The 12136-nt window shown below is 40.1% G+C and overlaps 1 pseudogene; it reads left to right on the top strand.

The window, feature by feature from the left end:
- Positions 1 to 532: 532 nt before the first annotated feature.
- LOC142107469 (N-formyl peptide receptor 3-like) lies at positions 533 to 2708 on the top strand (annotated as a pseudogene).
- The last annotated feature ends 9428 nt before the right edge of the window (positions 2709 to 12136 follow it).

The raw sequence follows: 12136 nt of genomic DNA, 5'->3' as shown, positions 1-12136 counted from the left end.
AAATCAAGAATTACAAATAAGAATTACAGTATATGATACTTAACAGGATGAGAACCAGGGTAGGGCGGTGTCCTGAGAAAAAGTGGAAATGTTGCGTATAGTAGCCAATCAGATTCTAGTTCTCATTTATTTAGTACATTCTACAAAATGACAGCTAGCATCTGATTGGCTGCGATAGGCAACATCCGCACTTTAGTACTTGTACCCCCTAGAGTAATTTGTTTAATAAGATTTGGGCACTAAGTAATAAGTCTTGTTTTGAAACCACTACACATCACTGGACATATATATATATATATATATATATATATATATATATATATATATGTATATTTTTTTTTTTTTATATATGCACAGCACATATATATGTTTTAAAATAATGGAAAGCTACGTATTCAGTAGCCTAAATGTAAATTAATGATTATTGTTGTAAGAGATTAAAAATGTTTTGTAATCCAGAATTGTACAAATTATTTTTTTTCTGTCATTCTAGACATTTTTTTTACTTCTGTGTAGCAAAACAGTTTAAGATATGGAAGGAACTTCATTTTCATTTGACTTCACCAATACTTCAACAAATTACAGCCCACAGGAAGGAAATGTGGAGGATGATCTAGAATTTGACTTTGTACATGTCCTTATCCTTATTTCTTATGGTATCACCTTCATCCTGGGGACTATCGGGAATGGATTGGTCATCTGGATAACTGGATTTAAGATGAAGAAGACAGTTAACATCTTATGGTTTTTAAACTTGGCCGTAGCTGACTTTGCATTGAACATCATCTTCCCTCTGCAAATTATCTGGTGGATTATGGAGGGTCAGTGGCCTTTTGGTCGAATAATGTGCAAGATCGTATTCACTGTTCTGTTCCTCAACATGTCTGTCAGTACCTCTTTCTTAACGGTTATCAGTGTTGACCGATGTATATTAGTCATGCGCCCAGTGTGGTCCAAAAACCACAGGACTCTCAAATCAGCTTCAATAATCTCAGCTGTTATCTGGTCATCCTGTTTTTTACTCAACTCCCCATATCTTGTCTTCTTTGACATTGCACTAGACACAGAGAACAATAACTCATACTGCATTCCCATATTTGCTGAAGACCATCATACAGTAAAGATGATGTATACAGCTATGCTCTTTACCAGATCAGTGTTAATGTTCCTAATCCCATTGTCTATAATAATAATTTGTTACAGCCTTGTCACATCTCGGTTGAGAAGAAGCAGAGGTCTTTCTGAGTCAAGTCGACCTTACAAAGTCATTGTTACCATTGTACTTTGCTTTTTCGGCTTTTGGTTCCCGTTCCATCTATGGTTCTTTATGCAATACGTAAATATTGAAATGAGTTACTTTGTAGAGATTATCATGCAAGAGATTGTTTGCTGCTTATGTTACATTAACAGTTGTGTAAATCCCATAGTCTATGTCTTTGTCGGGAGGGACTTCAAAAAGAGTTTGTTTAAGTCCATTCCATTTCTTCTGGAGAGCACATTCAGAGAGAGGTATTAAACTGATAAGGAGAATTAACATGACCAGACTATGATGGAAACTGAAACGGAGAGTTATAACTCTTTATCCTGTGAACCAGATTAACTTTATCTTCATTCTTGAAATTCCAATCAAAACTATACTAAGCATCGCAACAAGGGGCTCTTGTTAAGTTGAAGGAAAATTATGTACTTGGCGTATACTACGTTTTTTACTTCTGCACAAAGCACTAGTTCCAAAATTAACGGTTTGTAAGTCTACTCAGATGTAAACATGATTATTATACACCAGCAACACAGTTTGTGTTCAACCTCACACAAGCCCCTAAATGATTTATTACATGATCAATAATTGTAAATGACACAACAAGATTCTTAAGGGGTCTACCTCTTAAATTATAGCTTTCCTATATCTCCCATCTTCCCATGATTTCATGATGTCACTAGTTACTATTTATAAATTTGTGGATTACAATTTTCAATATTTAAAACCTTTGTTACAATACATGATAAGAAAGACCTTCTGCTTTCCCAACATTGTCCATATAGTAATTGTATTATGTGTGATATCAAGATGCAAAAACATACAATGATATGTAAGAAATAGAGATTTTCTGCAGGTAATTTGATCAACAGGTGACTGCTAGTATTCTTCTAATTGACTGTATGTTTTACTAATCAATACTGAAGTAATACAATCACTCAATAATTGTAAGTAATATCATCAAATCTCAATGTTTGCATTGGTATTGTTTATAGGAGTCCATATGCATGTTATAATCATTTATGTTTATATATGTTTAATGTTAACATTACTTACTGTGACAAAGGAAGGGATTTGCCACAGGCATCTAAGAGAGGAGTTCAGCTGACAGTCTGCAGGAGAAGGCTAAATGCAGGGTTAAGTCCTTGTACAGTGGAACTGCTAGGCCAAACACACACAGAGGAAGGACAGGGTCTACTTAAGCAATTAGACCAAAGGAGGGGTTTTGTGCATATAAACCTGATTTGCGCATTTGCACAGGGCGACTGATGCCAGATAGTGGCCAGTGTTTAGACAGAATGACTGTGTCTAGTCAGTGTTAGGTTGCCTGGTGTCATTCTGACGGCAATGTGTGATGTTTTATTGTAATGGAATAATAAAAGTACCGTTTATAAAGCAAGAAGTTGTTCATGTATGCATCACCAGAGGGGTGCTCCTGTCATGTTATATTATTTATTATTATTATATTTGACTTATAAGGCGCCACAAAGGGTCCGCAGTGCTGTACATTAGATATACAGAAAACAGAGAACCAAGACACAACATGATACAAAAATATATACAAACACAGGTGACAGGGTAAAGCAAATCAAATTATTTCTGGGACAGATAATAGAAATCAGCGAGAAGAAGGCCGAAGCTTAAGAAAAAGGGAAAACAGGGCTAGGGAAGCAGGCCAAGAGGTACAGAGGGTGATGGAATAGTAGAAGGAGCACACAAGGAAAGAGGGCCCTGCTCATGAGAGCTTACATCCTAAAGGGGAGGGGGAGACACAAATAGGGTGGTACTAACTGGGGGAGAGAGCCAGGACAAGAGAGTTAGGAGGAGGACTGATAGACTTGAATAAAGAAATGAGTCTTAAGGGCACGCTTGAAGCCTCTGAGAGTAGATGCCATATGATTTCGTTTGATCATTTCAGACAAAGAAATGCCTTTTTTTCTGCTGGAATTCTTGTGTTTGCTTATATTCATTAAAATAAAGCTGGAGCAGGATTCATCCCAAAACTAACTCTGCTTATCATTAACTATTTTAGTCTAATTATATCTTTGAATGCAGCTTAGACAGCTAAGAAAATCTATTTCAGAGATAACATTTGACATAACCCTGTCTAAACCTGTACTGTACATTAAGAATTGTACTGACTATTATCATTATTATTATTATTATTATTATTATTATCATTATTATTATTATTTAAATAGCAACAATTTACTCCACAGAGCTTTGCAGTAATGGGTATTAACAAACAGACAAAGATGAAAGATTACAATCTATAGGGAATTACAAATTCGAAGTACTAAATAAATCGGCTTCCAGAGCAGTGAAGTTGTCATTGTTTGACTTCTCTTTCTTACAAGCAGGAAAATAGATAGAAGACAAAACCCATTGAATTTGCTCACATCTTGCACAAAGGTATAATATAAAACTATGTTTATTGGGTGCATATCCATATGCTGGGCCTAGGCATAATTGAACAATAAAAATGTTGCAGATTACAATCCTTTAAATGCAACTAGCCCCATGCATTATTATTATTATTATTATTATTATTATCAATAATAATTGATTTATTATTTTAAATAGTGCCAGCATATTTCACAGATCTGTACTATTTGCAACACACAGTAATACCACATCATCATCATCATTTATTTATATAGCGCCAACATATTCCGTAGCGCTTTACAATTGGGGACAAACATAATAAACTAATAAACAAACTGGGTGAAACAGACAGAGGTGAGAAGACCCTGCTCGCAAGCTTACAATCTATGGGACAATGGGAGATTGACACATGAGGTTAAGTCTACATTTTGCATTTTGGCCCAGCCAGACTGCAAAGGTAAAAGTGACTCATAGGCTAAATGATCCCGTCACACAACAATGTTGGTCAGGGGGTAGTTGTCTTGTGTGAAATTGTGTAACAGACGGTAATAGGCTAAGGTAGCTAGGTTAAGAGGGTGTTTGAGGAATATTATAAGCTTGTCTGAAGAGGTGGGTTTTCAGAGAACGCTTGAAAGTTTTTAGACCAGAGGAGAGTCTTATTGTGCGAGGGAGAGAATTCCACAGAGTGGGTGCAGCCTGAAAAAAGTCCTGTAACCCGGGAATGGGAGGATGTAATGAGTGTGGATGAGAGACGCAGATCTAGTGTAGAACGGAGTTGCCGAGTTGGGAGATATTTTGAGACAAGAGAGGAGATGTATGTTGGTGCAGCTTTGTTGATGGCCTTGTAGGTTAGTAAAAGTATTTTACATTGGATTCGGAAGAAAATAGGCAGCCAGTGTAGAGACATACAGAGTGATTCAACAGAGGAATAACGATTTGCATTACCACATGATTGGGTATTACAACATAAGCAATTATATAAAACAACCCAGACACAGAAGGAAAAGAGGAGTTTGGAACATCAGGTTAAGTGCCACAAATTGCAAATTAGTTGAGCATAGTCACACAGCAATGTTGGTTGAGGGGTCAGTGGGTTGTTTTATGTAAGTTTTATATGAACTATTTAGTAGGGTGGCCATTGGGTAGAATACCCTGGTAGTTTAAAGAGATTAAGAAGATTGTCCCAGAATATAATAATTTTGCTTAAAATGTTGAGTTTTCAGGGAATGCTTAAAAGTGTGGAGGATAGGAGAAAGTCTTGTTTTGTGACGGAAGGAATTGCACAGAGAAGTCCGAGAAAAGCCCTGCAATTGAGAAAGGGAGCAGGTAATGAGTGTGGATGAGAGACATAGATCACGGGCAGGCAATTTAGGAGATATTTTGAGATAAGGGAAGAGATGTATGTTGGTGCAGTTTCGTTAAGGGCTATGTATGTTAGTAAAAGTATTTTTTATTGCATTCAGTAAAATGTAGGCAACCAATGTAGGGAAATGTAATCCTTTCAATAGGAGTAAAAGAGATTATTATTATTATTATCACCATCTATTTCTATAGCGCCACTAATTCCGCAGAGCTGTACAGAGAACTCACTCACATCACTCCCTGCCCCATTGGGGCTTACAGTTTAAATTCCCTAACACTCACACACAGACAGACACAGACTAGGGTCAATTTTGTTAGCAGTCAATTAACCTACCAGTATGTTTTTGGAGTATGGGAGGAAACAGGAGCACCCGGAGGAAACCCACGTAAACACGGGGAGAACATACAAACTCCTCACAGATAAGGCCATGGTCGGGAATTGAACTCATGACCCTAGTGATGTAAGGCAGAAGTGCTAACCACTGAGCCACCGTGCTGCCCAAAGAGATAATTAACCCCTGATGAAAAGAACGCACTAACACAATTTAAATAAAATAATACAAGCATTATAAAAGAAGCTTATAAATGAGAAGGATTGTGATTATGACTAAAGATTTTTATCTTAATTAATGTAAAATAATGTGGAATAATACTGTTTTTTCTATACTAAACAATGGTCCCAATGTGGAATAATTTATATTATATCTAAAAATATTCTTAATATGAGATTTATGTAGCGAAAATTTTCATCAGCAAAAATGTTGCTTTATCATCATCATCATCATTTATTTATATAGCGCCACTAATTCCGCAGCGCTGTACAGAGAACTCATTCACATCAGTCCCTGCCCTAGTGGGGCTTACAGTCTAAATTCCCTAACACATAGAGAGAGAGAGAGACTAGGGTCAATTTTGATAGCAGCCAATTAACCTACTAGTATGTTTTTGGAGTGTGGGAGGAAACCGGAGCACCCAGAGAAAACCCACGCAAACATGGGGAGAACATACAAACTCCTCACAGATAAGGCCATGGTCGGGAATTGAACTCATGACCCCAGTGCTGTGAGGCAGAAGTGCTAACCACTTAAGCATCAATTCTCTGTCAGATAATTTATCTAGATTTTTTTTTTAAATCTTTAGTAGTTATTTAAAAGACTTTAAAGAATTAGAATTTATTTAAAAGACCAATCAGATGTTATTAAAGTGTTTGAATCACTAAAATGGGGAGAATATTATGACAATTTTAGTAAACACTGATGTGAAGTCCTTATACACTGTTAACATTATCAATGTTCTGGATAGTACTCTGTTATTCTTTAAAAAATCCACCAACTTGTTGGAATGCTCACAAATTCAGTAATCTGTTTTGCTAAGATTGATTCCAATATACTCTTTATAGCGCTGTTCACAGTTTTATTTTTGTTACTTTTTGTTACTCTAAGGGTTTGCCACTTACCCTCATTGAACAGTGATTAAAAGAACATTAATATTAGAGTTGAGCGCACTCGGATTTCCTGAATCCGAGCCCACCCGAACGTTGCCGATCCGAGTCGGATCCGAGACAGATCCGGGTATTGGCGCCAAATGAAAACTTTAAACCGAGGCTCGGAGTCATAATCCCGCTGTCGGATCTCGCGATACTCGGATCCTATAAATTCCCCGCTAGTCGCCGCCATCTTCACTCGGGCATTGATCAGGGTAGAGGGAGGGTGTGTTAGGTGGTCCTCTGTCCTGGTAGATCTCGTGCTGTGCTGTTTAGTTCTGTGCTGTGCTGTTTAGTTCTGTGCTGTGCTGTGCTGTGCTGTGCTGTGTTCTGCAGTATCAGTCCAGTGGTGCTGTGTGCTGTGCTCTGTCCTTCTGAGGTCAGTGGTGCTGCTGGGTCCTGTGCTGTGTCCTGTTCAGTCCAGTGGTGCTGTGTCCTGTGCTCTGTGCTTCTAAGGGCATAGTTATTTCCCCAATATTCCCCTGTGTTTAAAAAAATAAAAAAAAGTTATTTAAAAAAATACCAAAAACTAATTTAATTTTTTTTAATTACCACAAAATTTGCACAACCAATCCTGCAGTATAAGCCCATTGGTACTGCAATATTACCAAGTTCACACATTCAGCAGTAAAAGTCCAGTGGTACTGCAATATTACAAAGTTTACACATTCTGCAGTATCAGTCCAGTGGTGCTGTGTCCTGTGCTCTGTCCTGCTGAGTTCCGTAGTGCTGCTGGGTCCTGTGCCGTGTCCTGTTCAGTCCAGTGGTGCTGTGTCCTGTGCTCTGTGCTTCTAAGGGCATAGTTATTTTCCCATTATTCCCAAGTTTTTAAAAAATAAAAAAAAAGTAAAAAAAAAATTACAATTAAAAATTAAAAAAAAAAAATATATAATTATAACCAAATTTGCAAAACCAATCCAGCAGTATAAGTCCATTGGTACTGCAATATTACAAAGTTCACACATTCTGCAGTATCAGTCCAGTGGTGCTGTGTCCTGTGCTCTGTCCTGCTGAGTTCCGTAGTGCTGCTGGGTCCTGTGCCGTGTCCTGTTCAGTCCAGTGGTCCTGTGTCCTGTGCTCTGTGCTTCTAAGGGCATAGTTATTTCCCCAATATTCCCAAGTGTTTAAAAAATTAAAAAAAAGTTATAAAAAAAAATACAAAAAACTAATTGAAAAAAAAATTATTTACAACCAAATTTGCAAAACCAATCCTGCAGTATAAGCCCATTGGTACTGCAATAATACAAAGTTCACACATTCTGCAGTGTCAGTCCAGTGGTGCTGTGTGCTGTGCTCTGTCCTTCTGAGGTCAGTGGTGCTGCTGGGTCCTGTGCTGTGTCCTGTTCAGTCCAGTGGTGCTGTGTCCTGTGCTCTGTGCTTCTAAGGGCATAGTTATTTCCCCATTATTCCCAAGTGTTTAAAAAATTTTAAAAAAATTATAAAAAAAAAAGTAATTATAACAAAATTTGCAAAACCAATCCAGCAGTATGAGTCCATTGGTACTGCAATATTGCAATATTACCAAGTTCACACATTCTGCAGTATCTTGTGCTACATATAATGGAGACCAAAAATTTGGAGGATAAAGTAGGGAAAGATCAAGACCCACTTCCTCCTAATGCTGAAGCTGCTGCCACTAGTCATGACGTAGACGATGAAATACCATCAACGTCGTCTGGCAAGCCCGATGCCCAATCTCCTAGTACAGGGCATGTAAAATCCAAAAAGCCCAAGTTCTCAAAAAGTAGCAAAAAGAAAAACTTAAAATCATCTGCGGAGAAACGTAAAGTTGCCAATATGCCATTTACGATATGGAGTGGCAAGGAACGGCTTAGGCCCTGGCCCGTGTTTATGACTAGTGGTTCAGCTTCACCCAAGGATCTTAGCACTCCTCCTCCTCCCCCCCCTACAAAAAATTGAAGAGAGTTATGCTGTCAGCAACAAAACAGCAAACAACTCTGCCTTCTAAAGAGAAATTATCACAAATCCCCAAGGCGAGTCCAAGGGTGTTGGTGCTTGTCAAGCCTGACCTTCCCATCACTGTACGGGAAGAGGTGGCTCGGGAGGAGGCTATTGATGATGTAGCTGGCGCTGTGGAGGAACTTGATGAGGATGGTGATGTGGTTATTGAAAATGAGGCACCAGGGGAGGAAACAGCTGATGTCCATGGGATGAAAAAGCCCATCGTCATGCCTGGTCAGAAGACCAAAAAATGCACCTCTTCGGTCTGGAGTTATTTTTATCCAAATCCGGACAACCAATGTATGGCCATATGTAGCTTATGTAAAGCTCAAATAAGCAGGGGTAAGGATCTTGCCCACCTAGGGACATCCTCCCTTATACGTCACCTGAATAACCTTCATAGTTCAGTGGTTAGTTCAGGAACTGTGGCTAGAACCATCATCGGTACAGGGACACCTAAATCCCGTGGTCCAGTTGGATACACACCAGCAACACCCTCCTCGTCAACTTCCTCCACGATTTCCATCAGATTCAGTCCTGCAGCCCAAGTCAGCCGCCAGACTGAGTCCTCTTCAATACGGGATTCATCCGAGGAATTCTGCAGCGGTACGCCTACTACTGCCACTGCTGCTGTTGCTGCTGTTAGTCGGTCATCTTCCCAGAGGGGAAGTCGTAAGACCGCTACGTCTTTCACAAAACAATTGACCGTCCAACAGTCGTTTGCCATGACAACAAAATACGATAGTAGTCACCCTATTGCAAAGCGTATAACTGCGGCTGTAACTGCAATGTTGGTGTTAGACGTGCGCCCGGTGTCCGCCATCAGTGGAGTGGGATTTAGAGGGTTGATGGAGGTATTGTGTCCCCGGTACCAAATCCCCTCGAGATTCCACTTCACTAGGCAGGCGATACCAAAAATGTACAGAGAAGTACGATCAAGTGTCCTCAGTGCTCTAAAAAATGCGGTTGTACCCACTGTCCACTTAACCACGGACATGTGGACAAGTGGTTCTGGGCAAACGAAGGACTATATGACTGTGACAGCCCACTGGGTAGATGCATCCCCTTCCGCAGCAACAGCAACAGCTGCATCAGTAGCAGCATCTACAAAATGGCTGCTCGTGCAAAGGCGGGCAACATTGTGTATTACAGGCTTTAATAAGAGGCACAACGCTGACAACATATTAGAGAAACTGAGGGAAATTATCTTCCAGTGGCTTACCCCACTTAGACTCTCATGGGGATTTGTGGTGTCAGACAATGCCAGTAACATTGTGCGGGCATTAAATATGGGCAATTTCCAGCACGTCCCATGTTTTGCCCACACCATTAATTTGGTGGTACAGCATTACCTCAAGAGTGACAGGGGTGTGCAGGAGATGCTTGCGGTGGCGCGCAAAATTGCTGGACACTTTCGGCATTCAGCCAGTGCCTACCGCAGACTAGAGGCACATCAAAAAACCATGAACCTGCCCTGCCATCACCTCAAACAAGAGGTTGTGACGAGCTGGAACTCCACCCTCTATATGCTGCAGAGGATGGAGGAGCAGCAAAAGGCCATTCAGGCCTACACAGCCACCTACGACATAGGCAAAGGAGTGGGGATGCGCCTGAGTCAAGCGCAGTGGAGACTGATTTCCGTGTTGTGCAAGGTTCTCCAGCCGTTTGAACTTGCCACACAAGAAGTCAGTTCCGACACTGCCAGCTTGAGTCAGGTCATTCCCCTGATCAGGCTGTTGCAGAAGCAGCTGGAGAAAGTGAGGGAGGAGCTGGTAAAGCATTGCGATCCAACAAAGCATGTAGCTCTTGTGGATGTAGCCCTTCGTACGCTTTGCCAGGATCCGAGGGTGGTCACTCTTTTAAAGTCAGAGGACTACATTCTGGCCACCGTGCTCCATCCTCGGTTTAAAGCGTATGTTTTGTCTCTGTTTCCGGCGGACACAAGTCTGTAGCGGTGCAAAGACCTGCTGGTCAGGAGATTGTCCTCTGAAGAGGACCGTGACATGCCAACAGCTCCACCCTCATTTTCTTCCACATCTATGGCTGCAAGGAAAAAGCTCAGTTTTCCTAAAAGAGCCGCTGACGGGGATGCTGATAACATCTGGTCCGGACTGAAGGACCTGCCAACCATTGCAGACATGTCTACTGTCGCTGCATTGGATGCTGTCACAATTGAAAAAATGGTGGAGGATTATTTTTGCTGACACCATCCAAATAGACATGTCAGACAGTCCATATTGTTACTGGCAGGAAAAAAAGGCAGTTTGGAAGCCCCTGTACAAACTGGCTCTATTTTACCTGAGTTGTCCCCCCTCCAGTGTGTACTCGGAAAGAGTTTTTAGTGCAGCGGGGAACCTGGTCAGTGAGCGGCGAAGGAGGTTGCTTCCTCACAACGTTGAAAAAATGATGTTTATAAAAATGAATAATCAATTCCTCAATGAAGTACAGCACTGCCCTCCAGATAGTACAGAGGGACCTGTGGTTGTGGAATCCAGCGGGGACGAATTGATAATGTGTGAGGAGGAGGAAGTACACACTGTAGGGGGAGAGGAATCAGAGGTTGAGGATGATCTTTCCTCAGTAGAGCCAGTTTAGTTTGTACAGGGAGAGATGAATTGTTTTTTTGGTGTGGGGGCCCAAACAAACCAATCATTTCAGCCACAGTTGTTTGGTAGGCCCTGTCGCTGAAATGATTGGTTTGTTAAAGTGTGCATGTCCTATTTCAACAACATAAGGGTGGGTGGGAGGGCCCAAGGACAATTCCATCTTGCAACTCTTTTTTTGGCATTATGTGACCATTCGTCGTTTGCCATGTTCAAAAAGTAAAAGAAAATGTCAACAAATTCAAAAAATTAAATCAAAGGTTCAGGGTTTTTAAATTATATTGTGGTGACCACTCCTCTACGCAGTCCAGGTACATTTTCTGGTGCGATTAAGACCAGTTGATGGTTTTCTTATTATATTGTGGGGACCACTCCACTACGCAGTCCAGAAAGATACCTCGTTGCAACGTTTTGGACTAATAACAATATTGTGAGGTGTTCAGAATACACTGTAAATTAGTGGAAATGATTGTTATTGAATGTTATTGAGGTTAATAATAGCGTAGGAGTGAAAATAAGCCCAAAAACTTGATTTTTGAACTTTTTATGCTTTTTTCAAACAAAATCCGAATCCAAAACCTTAAATCTGAACCAAAACCTTTCGGCAGGTGTTTTGCGAAACAAATCCGAACCCAAAACATCAAGAAAATCCGAATCCAAAACACAAAACACGAGACACCAAAAGTCGCCGGTGCACATCCCTAATTAATATAATGTTGTACTTTATTAAAGAAAATGGATTTATTTCATTACATTTCTTTAGTGTTTGACTATTTCCTGTCTTTAAGACTCCTAAAAATGCGTCTAGTTTGCAGAGAAGTGTAAGAATCTAAAGAAGTACATTGTGTAATAAATATCACGTCAAAATTCCGACCTCCTAACTAAATTATTCTAAACAAACTTTTGGTTGAGCCCCACTATGGCTCAAATTGATCATGAGAGTAAAGAGTATTATCGGGAATGTCTTTATTACATGCGTCACTTTTATATGTTTGAAGATTTACTTTAAATTGGGAAAGCGAGCTTAAAAAAGTACAGTTGGAAGGTGCAACAGGTGTCCCATTAAAAGTATAGGATGATTCC

Source organism: Mixophyes fleayi, chromosome 11 (assembly GCF_038048845.1).
Source record: "Mixophyes fleayi isolate aMixFle1 chromosome 11, aMixFle1.hap1, whole genome shotgun sequence".
Lineage (NCBI taxonomy): Eukaryota > Metazoa > Chordata > Amphibia > Anura > Limnodynastidae > Mixophyes > Mixophyes fleayi.
The sequence above is the reverse complement of the archived record's forward strand: the minus strand, read 5'-3'. Positions and strand labels throughout refer to the sequence as shown.